Genomic DNA, 21992 nt, shown 5'->3' on the forward strand with positions numbered 1-21992 from the left:
GAGGCTGAGGGGTGGGGTGGGAGCAGCTGTGTGTGAGTGGGGGGCAGGGTTGCCATTAGAGCGATGCTCTTTGCTGGACGTGTCAAGGTCAAGGGGAGATGCTCCCCAGAGCCGGGAGAGCAGAGAACCCCAGGGAGGGAGGGCCCATCAAGAACACGTGTGTTGAAGGGGCAGGAGGCAGAGCCTGCAGAGGACCTGGGGTGGGAGCCTTGCCAAGCAGGAAACCAGTGTTTCAAGGTCAAGGCCATGGTCGGTATTTTCACACACAGCTGAGAGACAGAGAAGATGCTGTTTGGGGCCATTCAGTCTATTGATGAGGAGGTCATGACTTGAGAGGCGGCTGGGGCCTGAAGTCAGCTCGTTAGATTCTGTAGTCTGAGGGCGTGGAGGGTGACAGAGCCACAGGAAGTGTGGGTGGTGGCAGGAGAGGGCAGTGAGTCCACGGGGCACCCTGGACCAGTGGCTTCTATGCCCTCGAGCTGGGAATGAGGACCGAGCTGCCCTCAGGGGGCGTGCGAGGTGCCAGCCACCCCATGTGTCTTAGAGGTCCCTAGTCCAGGGCAGACTCTGCCAGAAGCCGCCTTCCTGTGAGAACCCCGAGAACTGTAGTCTCCTCGCTGCAGTGTCTGTTCCCAGAGCAGCCCCGAGGGACCAGGGGAGACATGAGTCATTTCCTGGACAGCAACCTGTCCCAGCTTCTTAGCCGTTTTGGGCTCGGCCTTCCATAAATTACCTTCCTTTTCAAGCCCACTTGTAGCTCCTGCCCGTGCTGCCTCCCTGTCAGGTTTGTGAGGCACCCACGGTGTGAAAAGCAGGTGAGCCCCCCAGTTCCCCGCTTCCTGCACAGACTGGGCCCGGAAGCTACCTGCCGATAGCCAAGGCCTCCTTTTCCTTATTCTGAGGGAAAGGGAGGTTGGCAAAGAGAGCTAAGGAGCCCGTGAGCCAAATAAATGGTGATATTCTATCTCTGCTTGGGCTGACTTCCCCCTCCAGCTTGGCTCCTGGGAAAAATGTGTGGACGGCCATGGCCATGGTTGGCTGAGGGGGGCTGGTGGGGCACAGCCAGGGAGGGCTGGCCAAACCTTGTTCAGATTTCTTCTGGTAGCTTGGGGTAGAGGGACCCCTGCTTTCCTCACTTAATTTTTCTGTGCCTCAGGTTTTTCTTCCTTATTTTCATATAAAACAAAGCATTTTTAAAAATATTTATTTTATTATTTGAGAGAAAGTGAGAGCACACACAGAGGGGAGCGGCAGAGGGAGAGGGAGAGCGAGAACCCCAAGCAGACGCCCCACCCAGCAAGGAGCCCGAAGCGGGGCTCGATCCCAGGACCCCGAGATCATGACCCAAGCCCAAAATCCAGAGACACTTAACCAACTGAGCCACCCAGGTGCTTCTAAAACATACACAACATGCAATTTATTGTTTTTACTACTTTTAGGTGCTCAGTTCAATGGCACCGAGCCCTTTCACACTCACCACCGTCCACCTGCAGAACTGTCTCAAATTCCCCAACTGAAACTCTGTCCCCATGAAACACTAACACCCCTTCCCATTCCACGGCCCCTGCGTCCACCATCGTGCCCACCATTGCATGTACCGCCCATGAGTCCGATGACACTAGAAGCCTCCTAGTTACGGAGCCGTCGCTAGTTGTCTTTCTACGACTGGCTTCTCTCATCGGACATCCTGTCCTCGTGCTGTCAGAACGCCCTTCCTTTTTAAGGCTAAATACTGTTCCCTTGTGGGGGATCATCCACACTTGGCTTATCCGTTCATTTGTCTGTGGACGCTCAGCGGGCTTCGGCCATGTAGCTGTTGTGAAGGATGCTTCCGTGAACCTGGGGGTAACAAAATTCTGTTCGAGAACCTGCTTCCGGTTCTCTTGAGTATATGCCCAGCCGTGGATCAGATGTTACCGGGAATTTTCTGTTTTCCTTTTTTGGGGACGCACCATTCCGTCTTCCACAGCAGCTGCACTTTTTTACAAAACGAAGCATTTTGGCTGGGTGGGCTTTAAGATCTCTTGGCGCTTTCAAAGAAGGTGGTGGTTCTCTGGTGTCGTGGTCAGTGGCTGGGAGATGATCTTTGGAGTTCAGATTTGACCGCTGATCGTGTGACCAATAATTATCACGCCACCTAATACGTTAGTATGTGTCAGGTGCAAAGTGCCCCAGAGTGTCTCCCTCTCAGTGAGGTCCTTGGGAACATCAGTACTGTTTGCGTTGAGGACGCTCTGTGCTGGGAAAAGGGTTGTCCTCTTCCCGTGTATTCCTGTCTTCCCTTCTCTCCGCCCTCCTGTAGACGACGTATTTGTTACTCTCGCTTTCCTGGGTGAAAAAATCAGCAATGATTTCTCACGCTGCTGGCTGGAAGTGCTATTTCTTGGGTCGATAACGTGCTTCAAATTTTGTCTACCTAAAAGAAAAATTCGAATTCCTCCTTCCTGGTTCTTAATCTGTCTCCTCCCAAGGAGAAGAAAGCAAGCAAGAAGCATTGATGGAAGTGTTTGGGGCAGTGGCACCCAGGAGGTCCCCTCCTCTACCACGGCCCCCCAGCCTTCCTGCTCCAGACCCGGTCTCGCACGCTTACTCTCTCATTAATGCCCCAAATGCTCCTGCCGCTCTCATCACTTGACCTTCCTCGGGGTCCCAAATAGGCCATCGCCACTGGCCGGGTTCTCTGCCCAGAGTGTCTCTCAGGCCTGCCTCCCTCGGCTCAGCTCTGCTATTCGAACCTTAGCCCTCTGTCGGGGCCGCTCAAAGGGCACAGCCGGGCGAATTCCACCCTCCTCCACCCACACCCGTCTCTGCAGCCCCCTGCAGGCCATGCACCTGCTTCTGCTGTGACTCTCCCTTGAGGCCGCAGACAGCCGTGGCTTCTTGGCCTCAGTCTCCCCACCCCAGCAGGCCGTCTCCTTTGCTGGGCGGATCATTCGTGGTTAGAAAAAAGCAAGACAGTGTCAAGCTTTTTTACGTTTTCCCTTCACCGTGTGAGGAGAAAGACTACTAAGGGAAAGGCGGCTTATGGGTTTTTAAGACAGAAGACACCACTCAGTGACATCTTCCCTAGCTGGGCTCCTGCTGGGGAAAGCTGCAATGGTGCCTTGCCCAGGCGGGGAGTCCTCATGGGAGGAAGGGGAAGGGAGACTCCCAGGGGTATCTGGGGTCTTAGTCCAGTGATTCTTGGCCCCTTCCCCTCCCCCTGTCAGAACAAAGTCCACACCTGAGGATCTGGAAGAAACCACATTAGCTCAAGGTAGTGGGGGAGGAACTTTCTGGTAGTTTCTGTCTGGTTGTCCTAGAAATGCTCCATTTCAATTCCCAGCATGTCAGAGTGGGGATCTGAGACTCCATCCTCCATCCCGAGATAACAGCTCTGGGACAGGGGCAGGGAGGCGGTGGAAGGTGGCCCCTGGTCCCTCTAGGACAAGCAGGGACTTGGCCAGGTGGGGCAGGGACACTGGGAGATCGGCTCCTGGTACCTGGAGGAACCAGGCCTTCACTTTGAAAGGTACTGGTTTCTTTTCAAAGGAGAGGGGGCACCCCGCAAGGTGCAGGCCCTCCCCGTGGAGCTGCCACAGCTGCTGCTACGCCCTCTCTGCCCAGAGCACGGCCCAGGGAACCTGGGGACCCCTGACCAGGGGACCCCTCGCTGGCCCTGGAGCCCCTGGCCTGCCTGGTCCATGAGGTTCTTGGCTTCTCTTAACTTTAAGACCTCCCTGGTTTGGGGATAAAAAACCCTCTCTGTGGGGGTGACAGAGCAGGGCGAGGCTGGGGGTGGGTGGGGGTGCACCTGCTGTCTGCTGCCTTCTCCCCTCCTGTCGAGAGCACTCACCCTCCTGCCTGGCTTGGGACAGGGTCCCACTCTGTAGGCCACTCCCACACACATCCTCAGCCCTGCCCTCCTGGTGGGGACACTCTGGCCACTTGGGGCCCCACATGGACATAGGCGAAGGATTCGGGGCCTCCAGCCTCCTGCCTCCTTTCCTTGTGCTTCCTTTCCCATGTCATCCTGTCTGTGTTTCTGTCCCTCTGTCTATCTGTCTCTGTCTCTTTGTGTCTGTTTTTCTCTCACAGTTTCTATGTGTCTCTATCTCTGTCTCTGACTCTGTGTCTCTGCCGGTCTCTGTGTCTCTGTGTCTTCTGTCTCTGTGCCCCGGGAGGCCCCCGAAACCAGGGTGGGCTCTTCTAGCCTGAGACCAGCATGACTAAACTAAGACGGGGGAATACCTGCCCCGAGTGCCCTGTGGGGTGGGGGGATCCCAGAGTAAGACAGATATTCTAGGGGTCTCTTCTTTTGCTGGGGGTCTGGACCTGCTGCCACTTTCCTTGTCCAGAGCTAGTAGTCTGTCCCTTGCGAGGAAATGGGGGATGTTCCCTCCTTCTCAGTGCGGCATAGGGGAGAAAAAGCCTGCCTTGAATCAGTGCCAGAAAATATTAAAGGCTCTGGTAAAATCCGCAGTGGCGGATGATGGGGGGCAGAAAACCCTCTCCTTACCTGTGCCCCTTCCCCTGCCACCTGAGGGACACCTAGAGATGGGCTGGAGGAGTGTCCCTCAGGTCTTCCCTTACCCTGTCCCCACCAGCGTGCCCCTATGGTTTCTGCTCACAGGGACCTGGAACGTAGCCAAGGCCCTGGCCATAAGGTGCCTCCGTCTGGGGGGCAGCCCGCGGCCTGTGCTTCGGGGTCTGCTCTGACAGGAGGCAGGTGGTGATCAGTGCCCAGACTGGGCCTGGAGCACCCCCCCAGAGGATAACCTTGGAGGGGATAGCCGTGGCCTGGGTGTGATCCTGGCCCGTTGTCCACCAGCCCCGCCGGGAGCCCCCAGTAAGCTGTTGAGTTTCTGTTCATTTCTTGGCAAGTTGTTTGGGGACAAGAGAGCTGGTCATTGCCAGAGGGGGCTGGGAAGGGGGCGAAGGGAACAGTGCTGTTATGAGGCTGCCCCCGCGGGCTGGGCTGAGGTCTACAGGGATGTCACCTCCACTGCTGCCAAGCTGGGCCCACCTGTCATTTTGAAACCTTGACTTACTGGCTGCTGAAATGGGTACAGCGTCTGCGTAAGGTTCTGCCTTGGCCCCGCTTCCTCTGTGACTTCCAGCCTTGCCTTTCTGGGCTTCCCTGAAGGGGGTGGAGGGAGGGTCCCTGGGTCCTGGAGCAGCAGCAGCAGCGGCAGCAGGAAAAGAACGGGTTACAAAGTGGCCTCCCCTTGGGCCCACAGCCTCCCTTCTGGAGGGCTTTTAAAAACTGGCCTATTACCTTGTAATTGTTCCCAGCAGCGAGGAGTGAGTCTGTGGAGGAGCCTTTCCAGCGTTTGTTTGGCCTTCTGTGTTCTCCAGGCCTGTGGTAACCAAGGGCCGCTTCCCCTTGGTGACCGTGGAGCTCACTCAGGCCAGGGCTGATGCAGCCCTGGCAAAGGAGGCCTGGGGGACCCGCGGGCCTGGCTGCGGGCAGGGAGGGCATCCTGCTCCCGGAGCTCCGGGGGCTGCCTTCCCTCCTCAGTTCTACCCCCAACCTGAGGGCCCACGGGCTTCTCTCCTGACGCGTTCCCCAGGCACTGGCCCGAAACCTTCCAGAACTCTGGATCTGCTGGTAGGTGTCCGGGAGACTGTGAGGCCACTTGCTGGCGGGCCGTGTGGGGTGGGTCTCCGGCAGGGCTGTGGGGCTCAGCCAGGTGCTCCCCGGGGCCGCAGGGGACCCGCATTCTGGGTTCTGGCAGGACCCAGGGTCCCGAGGTGACTCGGCAGGGAGGGTTTTGCAGGAGAAGGAGAAATGCGTGAGGCTGACCGGGGAAGGCTGTGGGACGGAGAGTGCCAGGACAGACAGAGGGATGGGATTCCAGCAGGTGGGGTTGTTTGAAGTGGAAGGGTCGGGACCACAGCAGGTGTGGCCGCAAGACGGAGGGAGGCTCCCAGAGAGCGACGAGGCTGGCATGGCTCGCTGCTGAGGGGAGGAGATGTGGAGAGCTGCGGAGGCCTTGGAGGGCGGGCAGACAGGAGCCTCTGAAGAACTGTGAGACCAGGAGGGTCTGCCGCGGGGTCTCCAAAACCTTGGTCTTCCCAGACCGCGAGTGGCGGGGGCTTCTAGAAGGTGTGGGCCAGGGACTCTACAGCCTGTTTTATGGGCCCCTGCTCCCTGACAGGCTGTGCCCATTACTTCTGTGAGCCTTGTCGGCTTCTAGATTTGGTCCGTGAGGAGCCAGTGATGTTTCGAGACTGCTTCCTGGAGAGGGCCGGGCGCCCCTCCGTTCCCTTTCTGGTGCGTGAACACCAGAACGCCTCTGCCCTGAGGAGGGCCCGCTCCGCAGCCCGCCTGGGCCCAGGGCCCAGAGCACCTGGGCAGGGCCCGGGACTCTGCATTTCCAGCCAGCTCCAGGCGTCGCCAGATGCGGGGCGCGGTAGGTGGCGGGGGTGGGGTGACTGTTCCCTGGCCTCGGAAGGGTGTTCTCGGGAGGGTGTTGGACGGCTCCCTGTGCAGGACCGCAGTCGTGTCTGGTTTTCCGTTTGGGCGCCCGGAGAGAGGCCACTGTCAATCAGAGAGGTGGGCTCTGTGGGTGGGGGCTGGGGCAGGGCGCGTGGGGACCGGCCGGGCTGCGCCGTCCGCCTTTCACACGGATTCCGTCCCCCGGCCCAGCTGCCAATACCATTAAACCTCAGTGATTCACTGCAGCACGTTTCAAGGGAGGGCGTTGTGTTACGAAAACGCGGGTCCGGCTGCTTGTTTTGTTGGCAGGTCTTGCTGCCTCAGCAGAAAAGAGGCGTTCTTGATACGGGAACGGAAACTTGGGACGGTCTTAGAAACATCCAGTGTGTTCGGTGGGAGAGAGAGCTTGTGGTCTTCCTCCAGCTGTGGAAACTCACCGCCCAGCCAGGAAGACGGTCCCCGGGGCCGGCCACAGTGGGAGGGGGGCAGCAGAGGGGTTCCCGCACCTGGGGCTGTGGTCTGAGCTGCCCACGGCCGTGACCTTGAGGGGTGTGGGGCCCGTCCTCTGCCCCTCATTTCCCTCCTGCCGGTTGTATTTTATGGCAAGTCCGGCTTGCAGAGGAAGTACTCTTCTGAACTTGGTCTGGCTGATGTTGCCGAGGCCAGCACGGAAGGCGTGCACCTGCAGCCCTCACGGGGGCCTAGGACCAGGGGGACCGAGCCCAGCCCTAATGGCCGATCTGGGACTTGCTTACTTGCATTTCCAAAGTTGTGCTGACACGCTTGCTGGAGAAGCAAACACATTTACTCTGGCTTCTTCTTCCTCTGCCCTGACTGCCCTCCAGGACTAGCCCATTAAATGGTTATCAGGCCAATTTCCCTTTTTCCCCACTTCCTTTTTCTTCCTTTTGCATTCTCAGATGTGATAGGTGGGATAGACTCAGCCCAGATCGAAGTTGCTTTCCCAAGTGGGATAGACATCAACCCAGGTCCAAATTGCTTTCCCAAGAAACTTCTCCAGATGTGTATGTCCCTGCCACCTGGCCTCAGCAGAGCCCAGGACACCACAGGCCCACCCCCACAGGTGCCACCGTGTCCTGGGGCAGGCACCATATGGGGTGATGGGGAGGCACCAGGGAGCATCCGCTAGAGGCAGACTTCTGCTGGCCTTACAGCGTTGGCACCTGAGCGCTTCCTGAGGAGGCCTGAGGTGGAGAGAGGCAGCCACGGAGCTGAGTCACCGACACCCCCTGCCGATCTCTGAGGCTGTGCTATGGCCGCATTCCACCACTGGAGAGCTACCAGAGACACTTTCCAGAAACCCTCCCGGCGTCCCTCCCCTCTTCCTTCCTTCTCCTCAAACCCCTAAATTACAAACGCATGGCCAGTGTTGGGTCTTTACTGAGTCCAGGCTTTCTACCAGCTCCTCATTTAACCCTCAAGTCAAACCCATGACATCGAGCAGTCGTCTCCCCAGTCCAGTGGTGGAGGAACCTGAGGGTCAGAGAGGGTAGAGAACTTGCCCAGAGTCTCCCAGCTCCTGGAGCTGAAGCCCAAAGGGCCCAACATCAGATGGCCTGGGTCTTCTCCATCTCTGTAGGCACTTGGTAAACAAGCTGCCCTTGACTGATCCTGTTTCGGTTCTAAGAAGTCTTGGATAGAGGGAGTGGGGATCTTCAGATGACAATCCCAAGGGGGCCAGCTGGGCCCTTGGGGTCACTGTGGTCCACCCACATTCTGTAGATTCAGGAACCGGGTTATTTCCCCCAGTGTCTCCAATTTTGATACAGATTAGAGATAGCTACCAAACTTACAAGAGACTGAGGTATAAACCTGAGGTAATTTGCTCACATACAGTAAAGAGAAGGACAGTCAAGTGTGCTGAAGATGTGTGTTCGCCTCTAGTTGTGGCTCATGGGAACCACAGAACCACAGCTCAAGGCTGAATGGCCTTCCTGTTTTGTAACCGGGTATCTCCGCTGTCGTCAGATAGAGAGGTCACAAGAGTCCTTGGGTCCATGGGTTAGGCCGCCATCTTCCTGGGTGCTGGGTCTGTGTTCTCACTCACCACCAGCTTTTTTAAACAATCCCTCTCTTCAACAAGCCCTTCCGTTGGACAAGGCCTAATGTCACCTGTTGGGTGGTAGTTCATTCTGGTTACATTCTGGAGCCTGGCGCTTCTACCGCCCTTAGCTTCAAGCTGCGTTCTTGCATTGATGCCTCAGCCGGTCTCCCACGGTCACTCGGGCTGCCAGCAGCCTCTTCTCCACATGAAAGGATCCTGGGAGAGCAGAAGTCAGGCTGGGTCTTCTGCCGGCTCAAAGGCCTCTGCTGGTTTCTCATCACACTGGAGACAGAGTCCAGAGTCCTGACTCTGGAGAGTCAGCAAGACCTGTGTGCCTGCCCTCTGCACAGCCCTTACCCGGCCTCCTTCCACAGCCTTCCCTCCCTGGCCTCCAGCCCTACGGCCCCTCTGTTATTCTCCCAGCATGCCATGTGTGCTGACACCTCAGGGCCTTAGTACCTCCTGTTCCCTCTGCCCAGAAGGCACATGCTTTCCTCCTGTCCTTCTTCCAGGTCTCCGTCCACATCTCACGGTATCAGAGAAACCTTCCCTCACCCCATGCTCCCATCTCTTGCTCTGTCCTTACTACTGTGCCTTATTTTTCTTTGACACGTATTGCTTGACCCTGCATTAGATATTTTGTCATTCAACACTTACTTATTGAGCACCTACTATGCCCCAGGCACTGTCCAAGTCCTGGGGGCTGCCACAGTGAACACAACAGATACCAACCTCTGCCTTGAAGTTTGCGTTAATTGTTCAAAGGATCGCTAGCTAGCCGTCTCCCCTACTAGACCAAGCTCCGTGAAGGCGATGATTTCTACCTGTGTGTACACAGTAGGTGCCTAATAAATATTTTTGGAATGAATGCCGACCCTAAGGCGCCTTATTTGGACTTGGGTGTTTTCCAAGTGTTCTTCAGCTGAACAGGTACGTTCCGCCTCTGAGGTTGGATCACTTCTGCGGGTGACTGTCTTGCTGATTTTGCCCGTTCTTACCACTTTCCACCTGCAGAAGATGCTCTCTGCCTGCCGAGGTGAAACACTGTCGCACTAACCCGGACACCGACCACGTGTGGCCCACACTTTCAAATCATCCACTTAGTGGGGTCCTCAGGGACTAGGGAACAAGGAAAGGGTCTTGGGAAGCCCATGCTTCCCCCCCAACCCCAGGGCTCAGCAGGTGCTTCTGGGATGGGGTGAGTATGCAACCCGGATACTCTGTAAGCACCTGCTGTATGCACATAGGCCTTGAGCATGGTCCCATTTTCCCAACTTCCCATGTTTTTCACATGGACCCATGAGTGAGTCCAGCCAGAGAGGGTCGTGGGAGGACCTGGTTCCCAGCCCATGAGGCTTAGGTCTCTCCAGGCCTGTGAGCAAGAATCCTCTTGAGAGCCCAGAAAATCAACCGATGGGAGCAGGTTTTCGTGTGGTGACAGGTCCCGTCCAACTGCGCACCAGCCTGGGCCTTGCCGCTGGCCGGCGGGCACCAGCATCATCAACAGAGTGAGCAGGGTCTGCACCGTGGGGATGGTTTCCTGGTATCGCAGCGCCGTGGCCTCAGCCCGCTCGGAGTGGCCTCGGGGTATGGACTGGCTCTGTGCCCGAGCAGGGGCCTGGGAGCTCTGGCGTGGCCCTCCTGAGCCCGCCTCAGTCCCCGAGCGGGGAGTGTGCAAACGGTGATCGCTGGGCCATGAGGGTCCTTCCGTGACCTCGTCCTCGGACCAGGGAGCTACTGTGTCTGTCGTCTGCCTCGCCCCCCAGCACATTGCGGGCGCGGCACGGAGATGCAGGCACGCTCTCCAGATTCCTCTGGAGAAACTCGATCTGCAGGTGCCGGGTCCAGGCTGCGGGCGTGCCAAACCACAGCTCTGCACTCTTTCTCGTGGAGGAAAGAAAAGGGGGTGGGGTGGGGAGCCCTGAGCGCCAACTGCCCAGCTCTAGAAGACTCCTTACGCCCTGCATGGGAATGCCGTTGTCTGTGGCCCTGCGTGGAACCCTGGCTAACGAGCCTCCTTCCACCAGCCAGACCTCTTCAAGCTCCAGGCCTCCCTTGGCGCTGCAGTCCCTTCCTCTCCCGCCCTGTGGGTTTTGGACAGGTGGACATTTGTCATCCGTGTATGCTTTTATTGTTTGTCGAGGTGAGATGCATGTGGTATAACTATGGTTTAAAACAGTACCGTCCAGCGGCTTTTAGTATGTTCATGATGCTGTGTGGCCACCGCTTCTGGCTAGTTCCAGAACATTCTTTCCCCTGCAAAGAGACCCTGACTCGTTAGTAGTCATTCCCACTTCCTCCCCACCTTCCCTAGCTGCTGGCAACCACCAGGATGCCTCCTGTCTATGGAGTCACGCATTCTGGCTTTATCGTATCAGTGGCTCATACCACACGTGACCTTGAATTGTATCTGGTTTCAGCATCAGTGTTTCATTTGAGGTTTGTCTAGGGTGTAGCATGTGCCAATCCTCAATTCTTCTTTATGGCTGAATAACGTTCCGTTGTGTGTGTGGCCCACAGCTGGCTTACCCGTTCATCCGCGGATGGGCCTGGGGGTCCGTCCACGTATGTTTTTGCCAAAGTAACAAAACAGCAGTAAGAGAATTCGAAAGAAAGCACGTCACCTGAAACACAGACACATTTTCAATTTTCTGGGTTTCTTTTCCTCCCTTTTCCTGCGCATGCCTGTGTAGTATATTCTAGATTCACTGTTAGGGCAGATACGGTTGGTGTTCTTCATTTCAGTTGCCATCGCAGACCTTTTTCCTTGCCTCTCCTGCTGTGGTCCTCCTGGCCAGCATCTTTGATGGCTGCATAGTTCTCCCCAGGAGCCCCAGCGGGGGAGGCCGTTTCCTGCCTCCTTGCCTTACCCCCACCCTCCCGTGACAGGCTGGTGCCGTGGGGATCTGACAGCTGGACCCTTGGGCCAGCCTGGAAGTTCAGGAGTGATTGATTCGCTGCCTTTGGACTTGCCGAGACTCCTCTTAGCCAGGGGTGGCCCAGGGTTTCAGGACTTTTCAAGTGGACAGGAGAGGAGGAGGAGGTCCAGCAACATAGAACAGGAAGTCTGTGAGCCGTTGTGGCTTCAGAAATAGGGCTAAGTTCTTTTGTCGGCTGGCCTGTGAGGCGTGGGGATTTACCTCTCCCTCGGCATCCGGTTCAGTTCCGTGAAATTGCACACAGGGAATGGTGATTAGGTTGCACTTGGAGACACAAGCCCTGATTCCTTTTAGATTCCTTTCCAAGTTCCTTGGCTGCACTCCAGTCGAGGTCCAGGTGACAAGTCTTCAGCCTGGCAGGCCATGCAGAAATCTGAGCCCCTTTCAGCCCCCATAGCCAGTTCAAAGACCGGGAAGCCCAGTGGGAGGTTGCTTTGACATTTTATCTTCTCCTAAAAATTGACAGTGGAGTGGGGGTTCTGAGGTCCAAGACTTTGAGAGTGATGCGGGAAGAGGGGGCCACCAACTCACGAGAGGAAGCTGTCTAAGGCCAGCCTGCTGCGGGAAATCCCTTACCCCACACGGGACCACCGCTACAAGCAACTTTGACGTTCATCTCTACAGACAAGTGACAGAGATGGTTGTACACAGGGACTAATATATTATGACCTGGGATAAACAAACTGGGAGACTGGCATGTGGGTGTGATCCTTGGCTCCAAGTGGACTGCCCCCAGCGGGAGAGGGTACACTTTAATGTCTTCTGTATTCATTTCTGGATTGCGATTTCTTACGAGTCTGTATAACATTTGAAATATTTCAAATCGAGATGGAACAAGCTGTGCTTAAAAAATGGTTGCTGGAAATCTGAGCCCGGAAGTTCATTCATATGGATTCGAGATTCCAAAATGTTGAGCTGTTGATGGCCTCGAACACACACACAGCATCCTAACCTGGCGGAGGGCTCCGTGGAACGCAGACCGCTGGGCCCCAGACCCAGAATCTCTGGTTCAGGGGGTCAGGGGTGGGGCCCAAGCAGTCGCTTCTCCAGCAGGTGATGCTGACCTCCTAGTCCGGAGACCGCCCCCCCAACTTTGAGAACCACTCCTGTGACCATAATCATTGGAGACCACCCCTGCCGCCTCTTCCTCCTGGAGAAAGTTCTTGGGACTTCCGCTCTGCTCTTGACCCAAGGAGCTTACATTATTTCATTTGCAGCATTCGAAGTGTTCATCCCCACACGGGGCTTCCTGCCTCCCCACATGCTTCCTGCAGCGCCGGGGAGGATGCTTGCTGTCGGGTCCCCTCTGGGGGACTGGGCTCCTCAGGCTGCCCCACAAGGCCATAACCAGTGCCTACCATGGTATTCCCTGGCTCACTGCTTTTTTGCACTAGACACTCAAGATTCCCATCCGTGTCCCCTGGTGTTAAAAGGGGGTTGGAGAAGGCCGGGAGCAGAGTGTCTTAAGCACTTACTGTGTGTCTTAAGCACCTACTACGTGTGCCCAGTGCTGTATTGATTGCTTTAGCATCTCAATTCCACATTGAAGTCCTGAGCGTTGCCTTTCTCCTCCTTCTCCACCCCCAGGTGCTTTGAGAGCATCACCTCTATCTGCAGGGTCAGAGAGACAGACCAGCCTTCTTGCCCCCCGGCAGCCAGCCCACTGAGTCTTGGGGTGACCTTTCCCGGCTCCCACATCCCCCCGGAAGAGACCAGAGTATAACCCGTTCCCGCGCAGGCCTCCGGGCCCTAAAGCCTGGGTTCGGTCAGATTTCTGCTCCTGGGGATGATGGAGGCAGGTGGCAGGGGGAGTCGCTCCAGGCCAGTGGGCTCTGGAGCGAGCAGGACAGGGAGTGTCTTGCAGATACACCAGGGCTCCTGGGAGAACCCTTCTTTCCCTGTGGAGGCCCCTCTGGGCACCTGCCTCAGGGAGGGGAGGCTTCACTGCTGAGGCCCCCCAGTTCCCCCAGGGGCCCCAGCCAGGTCGGGGAAAGAAGGGCCCAGTGTCCCCAAGCCTTTTCCCTGGGTTCCCATGAATGGTCCCCTTGGAGCTGGCCGAGTGCCGCTCTCTGCTCTGCCTTCCTGGTCCCTGTCTCTGGGATACCAGGCGGGCCCAGTCTGATGGGCGCCAGGCCCCCGTTGTAGGCTCCTCAGTCGCTCTCTGTCTTGGTAGACTTTGGGTTAGATCTCCGTGTGTCACTGCGTGTCACCGCATGTCACTGAGGCCCTCTGAGAACAGGGCTTCTCATCCGAACGAGGCACAGGTAGTTGCCGTCACCGCTTGCCTGGGGCTGCAGCGTGACTCTTTATTTTAATTTTTATTCTCTGTATGAATGTAATGCTGATTTCCCAGGGGCAAGGTTCAACTGATTTGAGCGCTTTCTGAAAGTGCCATGAGTAATTTGGGTCCTTCCGTAGGTGTTTACAACAGGTGCCTTCTTGGTCTTTTGAGGTCAGAGGCTAGGGCTCTGGACCGTGCGGGATTTTCTCTCCAAAATCACTCGTCAGAACTTCCCAGAAGGGACCAACGCTTTCTGTTGGTTCTAGGGGCAGAGCCTTACTTTGAACACAGCCCTCTTGGGTGTCCCCAGACGTCTCTCCTCAAGCGGGCAGGTGGGACAGGGTGGGGGATGTGCGTCCTGGCAGCGGTGACACCCCCCGTCAGGGGCTCCGTGGCCAGGCTCGCAGGGAGCACTCCCCGAGCACGCCCCCTGCCAAAGCGTGTTCCCGCGTCCCGGCTCCCAGGAGCCCGAAACCCTAAGGAGCAGGCAGAGCCCGTCAGCCACGCGGCCAGGCTGCGGAGGTTGTGTTCTGATGTAGTACCAGACCGCTCCGGGGGTGCTTCTCTTGCAAAATTCTGGGCTGCAACCACCGACGTGTGAGGTGGGGGAGGTGGGAGGAGGGAGTTTATTTGATCTTCAGGTGAAAGGAGGCTTTATAAATAGGTCACCTTGTTCCGCATCCTGAATTTCATTCTTTCCCCATCTTGGGTCAAAACAATGGTTTTACTGTTCTGGGGTCAGTCGGACACATGGAGGGGGACTTGGGCTAAAAGGAGGTGAGTGTGTGCCTGCCACTCTCTGGTGCCCCCCCTCGGTGCGTGCCCGTCCCCTCCCACCCCCACCACGTCCGTCTGCCACCCGTCACCTTGGATGTGTCTCTGTCAGACAGGACTACTCCTTCAACAGATTTTTTTTTTTTTCTTAAACAACAGGATAAAAGGATGCTTTTGAGTAGAGGTGGGCTCCAGGGCTGATGGATCCCAAAGGGCTTTTTGGGAAGATGGCTTCAACTGAAGGATTAGTAGGTCCTGCCCGTGCCAAGGGTGGCAGCGCCAAGGTCGTCCTTCCTTGTCCGGCCTCCCCTGAGCACAGAACCTCTGTGGGTTTCAGGGTTCAGGACAGAGCAGTTCTGTTCTTATTTGGGGCCAGCGGAGACCGTAGCTACCCTATTTTTTTACCAGGCAAAATAAAATTGTGACTTAGAGACAGTGCAATTGGACGTCTTGGGAGAAATCATTGTAGAAATAACTTCCCTCTTTGGGATGGCCCCAGGGCTGTAACACAGGGATTCCCATCCTTTATTTTAAATGCCCTCCTGCCAACTCTGGGTCCTTCCAGTGTATGTCCCCGGGTAAATCAAACATCTGTCCTGTGCTTGCGTTAGAAGAGGGGACACAAGTGGAGAGCCTTTAGGAATTGCTTTGGGAACAGCTTGTTTGTGGAAGGGTGAAGTCAGTATTTTTTCAGTCTTTATTCTTTTCAGTGTGTGCTTAAAAATCATTTCATGACCAAAGTAAGACATGCATTTAAAAAAAATTTCAATTCAAAAAACGTCCAAAGTCGGGACACCTGAGTGGCTCAGTCAGTTAACGTCTGACTCTTGATCTCAGCTCAGGTCACAGTCTCAGGCTCGTGAGTTCAAGCCCCACTTTGGGCTCCATGCTGGAGCCTTAAAAAAAAAAAAAATTTTCAGGGGCACCTGGGTGTCTCAGATGGTTAAGTGTCCGCCTTCTGCTCAGGTCATGATCTCCAGGTCCTGGGATGGAGCCCCATGTCAGGCTCCTTGCTCAGCAGGGAGTCTGCTTCTCCCTCTCCCTCTGCATCTCCCCTGGCTTGCATTCTCTCTGTCTCTGTGTCCCTCTCTCTCTCTCTCTCTCCCTCTCTCTCTCTCAAATGAAGAGTAAAATCTTAAAAAAAAAAAAAAAAGTTCAAAGTGAACGCATCTTTCCTCCTACCCCACCCTCCAAGGTTAACCATTGGGAAAGGTTAGCTGTTTATTCCTTTAGACCTTTCTGTATGGCTACAAACAGGTAAATGTGCACAGATAGAATCTTCTTAAATTCCGTTCTTACAGAAATGGGAGCACGTATTGTTCTCTAATTTACTTTTTAAAATGTAACAGCATCACGTTGCATTTGATGTCAGCAGTCTGAGGGGCTCCCTCTTGCCCTCCAAGGCTGGGGGTGGGGTCACAGGGCAGTGAACACATCCCTGTGCCGGGCTCTTGGGTTTCCTAGACAGGATCCTGCAGGGATGAGGGTTGCTGGGTGTTTTACACTTGGGGGTATATCGTGGACACACCCCCACACCTGTGCATGAGTGACTTTCTCCCCCATTCTCTCGAGATCCCCCCAACCTTTTTAGCCCTGAGCATCCCACCTGGCTCCCTGTCCTTTGTCACAGATGGTCCTCTGCCAGCATCCCTTGACTGTGTGACTCACAGAGGGAGATGAGAACACGGCACATCCGAGAACCGGCTGTCTGTAGCAGCGGTGGGAGCAGGAGGCTTTGGAAAGCTCATCGGCTTCAAGCCCACCTGGAATGCCATCGTGCACAGGTGGCTCTGATGGGTCTTGGAGCCATGGGCCATCCCACCCCATGGTGGCTGCAGAGTGGACTAGGTGGGATGCTTTTGCCCATTAGAGGGTCTCAGAGGCATCCCCTTTTGCAGTGACCCGTGAACTGACTTTTGACCCCTCAAAGATGACGCATATTGGCATTAGTGAGGGAGAGATAAGGGCTGTTCAGTCGAGGGAAAGGGTCCCCACCGGCTCAAACCATAGGGCTTAGTGGCATCTGGCCTGATAGCAGACCCCTGTGAGTCTGCACCCCTAGTCCCAGAGCTTCTCATCTTATCCACACGCAAAGTAAATGCCAAATCTTAAAGCTTCTAGAGTGTGTTTGCTCACGTCCCTCTGTGTCCCTCTTCCGGGTCAGGCAAGTCTGTTTACACGGCCAGGGTGTAACATGCAGGTGTCCCTGCCCTGTGGCTGTGAGTCCTCCTTCCCTGGCCCCGTGTGCTCCCCCACCGCCCCCACCCAGCCCTCCAGTGCTGGAGACACACACTCACACCGCCTGGCTTTGACGTTGGGGGCGGGTGCTCCTCTCTCTGTCCTTGTGGCACACGGGGGTGCTGTACCGGCTTGGGGTGGGGAGGTAGTGAGTGGGAGGAAGGACCCAGCTGAGCCGGGAGCAGAGGGAAGTGGAGACTCAGGGGCACACTCAGTGTCAGTGACCCCCCACCCCAGCTGCTCCTCCCTGGGGGCAGACAACCACGTGGCCCAGCTGACCAGGGAAAAGCCAAGGCCGTGTCCATGCAGCATTTCCGGAACCGCCTTGGGCGACTTTGACTGCACAGAGCCCTGCGCCAGCCTTGGCCCTAGAACTTGACCCTAAACAAGGCACAGTTCTGTGTTAGGACTCGTGCGCTCTCAGACAGTTGTGTCAGGAGCGTCCTTTCTCTTGGGCCCTTTCCAACGCACCCTCTTATGGTTCTTTTTCTTCTCGGACCCTTTTTGGTCTTTAATCTGATTTTACCTGTAGAAAAATGTTGCTGGGAGCTTCCAACCCAGAACGACATGTAAGAAGAGTCCTGGGACGCCTGGGGGGCTCAGTCGGTTAAGCCGCTGCCTTCGGCTCGGGTCATGATCCCAGGGTCCTGGGATCGAGTCCTGCATCGGGCTCCTTGCTCAGCGGGGAGCCTGCTTCTCCCTCTGCCTCTGCCTGCCTCTCTGCCTGCTTGTGCTCTCTCTCTGACAAATAAATAAATAAAATCTTAAAAAAAAAAAAAAGCGTCCTACAGTTTGAGCTCCTTTGAACATTGCTTTGGTTCCATTTCAGTGCCTGTGCACACAGGGGTGTATGTGTGTGTGTTTGTGCACGCGCGTGTGTCTGTATGTACACAGTGCATTGTTACTCCTGGTTGCAGTACCCATCCTGCTGCCTTTGTGCCTGTCCAGGAGGGCAACGATCCTCCCACCCACCCAGTGGGCAGATCCCTGCCTCCCCCCGTGCCCAAGCCACGGGTCACACTGGAGTCCTTCTCACCCCTGCTCCAGGTGTGGCTTTGGTCTTTGGGAAGCCCCAGGGACTGAGGACAGGCGGAACAGTGTGTTATTTGGGCAATCAGAGGTTGGCGGGGCGGGAGGGGTACAAGAAATGATCTTGAGGGCTGGCTTGGGATGGCCGTGATAGGGACAGGCAGAGGTGGTCTTGGGGGCCCTGCGGCGCATGTGTGTCCAAGCTTTCGGAACGAGCTCCGGCGGAGGGAATGAGGGCGCTGCTGCCGGCACTGCCTGGACTTGCCTGGGCGGCCCGTCCTGCTCATCAGCCCTGACTCTGCAGCCACTGGGGCTCTGGGCGTGGTGTGGCTGCATGTGACTCGTAGGAGGTGGGGATGGCGGCAGGGCCATCTCTGTCCTCCACCTCTCCTGTTCTAGGCCCGTGGGTCACTCCACGGCCACACAGCCACACCCCTGCAGCTTTGTTTCTCCTGAAGGGACAAGGTCTGGGTCCTCCTGATTCATGGGGATGCACTAAGGACTTGCAGAGTCATCCTGGGCTCTGATGCTCCCAGGACAACCCTAGGCCCTGAAAGGCCTGGACGTCTGCATTTGCCTCTCAGAAGGCAAGAGCTGGGGCCCGTGCTGCTGCTTCTGGTGCCTCCCCGAAGTTTGGTACCCACTGGGGACTCTCTCCTTGGCCCAGTGTTGACAGGAGCTGCACAGGCCAAACCAGTGTTTCTGTGACTCCACACCTGGGGGGTGGCGCAACATGTCTGGGCATTTTGGAGATGGTGTCAACCGGTTTGCCTGGGGTTAGAACAGGGGTCAGCAAACTATGGACCTTGGGCCAAATCTGGCTCACTGTCTGTTTTTTGTAAAGAAAGTTTTATTGGAACATAGCCATGCCCATTCATTTCTGTATTGTCAGAAAAGCCTAGAATATTTACTGTCTGGCCCCTGATAGAACACGTTTGCCAGCCCCTGGCTTGGAAGGGACCTTAAATTTGATCTGCTCAGACACTTAGGTCTTGGCTCAAAAACAGTGTCCATCACAGGGCCAAATGCAGTGACCAAGAAGACTGATAACAGTGATCTTTGTTCAGTGTACAGAACACAGCTTAGAAAATAAAAATAACAAAACAAAAGGGAAAATGCCAGCTGTACTAGGTCCTTCTGGAACATTGTCTCAGTGGAGCCTGAGGAAGCGTGGGACACCCGTCTTAATGGAGTAGCAGACAGAGCTTCAGGACAGCTAAGGCAGAGTCCTAGGCAGTGGCCCGAGGCGCTGTTTGGGTGAGCAGGTTCCCCCCAGGACCAGAAGCCCCAGCAGCCGTGCCAGTGGTGGAGGACAAAGTAGGGAGGTGCAAAGGGAGGAGGAAGAACCCTACTGGTCATCCCCAAGACGAGGCTAGCAGAGCTCCAGGAGACCCACAGAAGGGTGGATCTCTGCAGCCACATTTAAAAATAGAAGGAAGGAGAGGGCAGCTGGATGGCTTCGCAGCCTTGCATGGCAAGGAGGTGGCTTGGTATGGACAACAGGAGGTCTACGAGAAGGAAGTGTCGGCTCTGACCGTAGCCTGGACGCAGGGTGGGAACAGGCAGGTGACAGGTGTGTCGAGAGTGGCTCCAGGGTTGCTACAGTGCTGGCCCGTGTAGGGGAGTCTGAAGGCAGGATGGCCCAGAAGCAGCGGAGTGGGCTGGCCCCGCCCCTGGCCGGGCTCTGGGGTGCCCTTGCACGGGAGCCTCCCGCAGGGCTGCACACGCTCTTTCCTGTCCCCCTTCCTCCCAGGGACTCCTGCAAGACTTTGTCCTCAGTGGGGATGATGTGCGGGGCCCCTAGTCTAGCTCAGGGAGGCCCCTAGTCTAGACCAGGGAGCAGCCTGTTCTTACAAATAAAGTTTTATTGGAACTCAGCCATGCTCACTGATTTATGCACTGTCTGGCTGCTTGTGGAGTTGAGTAGTTGTCAGAGGCTGCCTGGCTGCAAATGTGGAACACTTACTGTCTGGCGCCATGCACAAGACCTTTGCTAATCACCGTCTCGCTGCAGCAGGAGTTCACATACTCTTACTGTGTGTATGCATGTACACATGCAGGTCCCGGCTCAGGGCCCTGAGCGTTCCCTCCCTCTCTCCCCTTCTCACCCCCATCACCCTTGCCTCACTCCACCCTTGACCTGCCCTGGCTCTCCCCACCTTCCCAGCTCTTCTCCATTCCCACCCCTTTCTCTCCAAGTAGATAAATTAACGTGTTGGAAGGACTTCTCCGCACCACCTCCCTCTCCCACACATCCTGCCTGCCCAGTGTCTCCCCCAACCCCCAGCCTCCTCCTCACTCCTCACCGGTGCCCATGGTGGGGTTGGGATCTCCTGCGCCGAGATGCTGGGACAGAGCCCACCGAAGGGCAGTGACCGCTTTGCTCCAGAAAGAGGGCTTCCCACAGGGTCCTGTACAGGGAGGTCGCTGGGCACCTTCCAGAGTGAGATGTCCAGGCAAGGATGGGTATGGATGCTTCCGACTATGGGAACTGCCCCTGCCCAGCTCAGGAGGCTACTGGAATGGAGTCTAGGGAGGCATAGAAGAGAGGAGTCAGGGAAGGCTGCAGCCAGGCGGCCCCCAGACTCTATAGTTAGGAGGACCATGTTTGCACACCAAAACCCCGGCTCTCTCCACCCCCACACAGCCTGGCAAGCAGGTGCCAATGCCATGGGGGCCCCCTCTGCAGGGCCACAGGCAAGTCCTGAAGAGTTTGATGGCTCTCAGGAGTCAATGGGCCTGAAGGCTTGAAATTGGGAATGTCCTGGGGCTTCAGGACGTGAGGTCATGATATCCACAGAACTTTCCAGAACCGGGGGGTCCTCTAGCCACAGAGGCACACTTCTGCTCTGTAGCAACTTTGCATACATTGGACACAAGAGGTCCTAGCCTGGCTCTGAAGAAATGACCATGCCTCAGGGAGGCTTCTATTCCATGGCAGAAAGGGGACGATGAGAAGCTTGATGTGCTCATTGATGGTGGGGGAGGGACACACACAGGAACATTCATCTTCCTGAGAGCCAGCCTCCTAGAGGCCTGGCCACCCTGAAGATGCGGTCCCAGAGGATAGACGCAGCTTGGGACCGCTAGAAGACTGGCGATGAGAGGCACAAGCCCATTGCAGATCCCTCCTCTCCTCCCGGCTCCTGCTGGCTCCCATCCCAGATTCCCCTGCACAGCCGGCCCTCTTCTCCCAGCAGGTGCCCTGTCCCTGCCACCCACAGAGGGGCCTCCCGCAGCACCCCCACAGCGGGCTCCTTTGGACTCTCTTCGTCACAGGCACCCAGTCCCCTCGCCCCCACGTGCACATTCCGTTCCAGTTTTTCAGCCTGAAGCCTACTTTCTCCCTTGTCTGCTCGGTCCCAGGAGCCCGTCCCCCAGACCAGCAGCCAAGAGTCCCACAGGCCAGGGAGGTTTGTGATGGCCGAAAGAAGCTCTTCCCCAGTGAGGCTCAGGAAACCCAAATAGCGTATTCTTTTCCCTTATCCAAGGCTGGACACTGAGGACAGGAATGGCAGGGGTGGTCGGTTGGCCCCACATTTCAGGCCCCCCTCCTTGGCACTGCCAATGGAGACACCAGGACAGATACAGTGAGATCTCTCCGACTTCCTACCCAGATGGGCTGTTGGGACCCAAGGGGCCAAATGTTGGCTGCTGGTTGAAGGGTGTGGCTGGGGAAAGTGGCAGTCCTTGAAGTGTTGGTCCAGCACTACGTGAGGGCAGGGGGTGAGAGCCTCTGTCCTCACCTGACCAGGGGCCAGCCCCGGGGCCATGAGAAGAGTGTCACTGGTGGCCCTGGGCCAGGAGGGACATAGGACTTGCTGGAGAGGTCGCAGCAGACTCGGGGACCAGCAAGCCAGGGGACCCCTAGGGCCTCCCAGCCGAGCACCCATGCAGACCACCAAGTGAGCTTTCTGGCTACACTGGGGTCCCCTTCCCTAGCATGAACCCCCAGAAGCAGCTGTGCTAGAAAAGAAGAGGAGCTGGGAAATGGGGGTCTGCCCCTCTGCTGCCTCTCACGGCCTCACTTCCCCCCGAAAACCGTAGACAAGGGAAATAAGTTTTCCCTTCCTTTGACCAAGGAGGATACCCACTGCCTCAGGCCTGATTCAGGTCCCATGACAACTTGGCCTTCTGCCCTGAGAGACCGTGGTGGGGTATTTGATGAGGGTTGTGCAGCCGACACCATCGAGCATGATGCCCAGCCCCGAGGCCCACCTCTCCACACCAACTCTTTCCTCACGG

General features: G+C 56.5%; 1 protein-coding gene across 1 annotated transcript in view; it reads left to right on the forward strand.

Annotated features, from left to right (window-relative positions):
- Positions 1 to 21992, forward strand: part of LOC116871024 (SPRY domain-containing SOCS box protein 1) — a 106462-nt gene that overhangs the window by 74401 nt on the left and 10069 nt on the right. The window contains exon 1 of the mRNA XM_032863332.1: positions 14417 to 14483. The gene's annotated coding sequence lies outside the window, so the exon portion shown is untranslated. Of the gene's footprint in view, positions 14484 to 21992 lie in introns of the transcript that reaches the window.

This window comes from Lontra canadensis, unplaced genomic scaffold (assembly GCF_010015895.1).
Source record: "Lontra canadensis isolate GAN:19392208 unplaced genomic scaffold, GSC_riverotter_1.0 scaffold25, whole genome shotgun sequence".
In the NCBI taxonomy this organism is placed as follows: Eukaryota; Metazoa; Chordata; class Mammalia; order Carnivora; family Mustelidae; genus Lontra; species Lontra canadensis.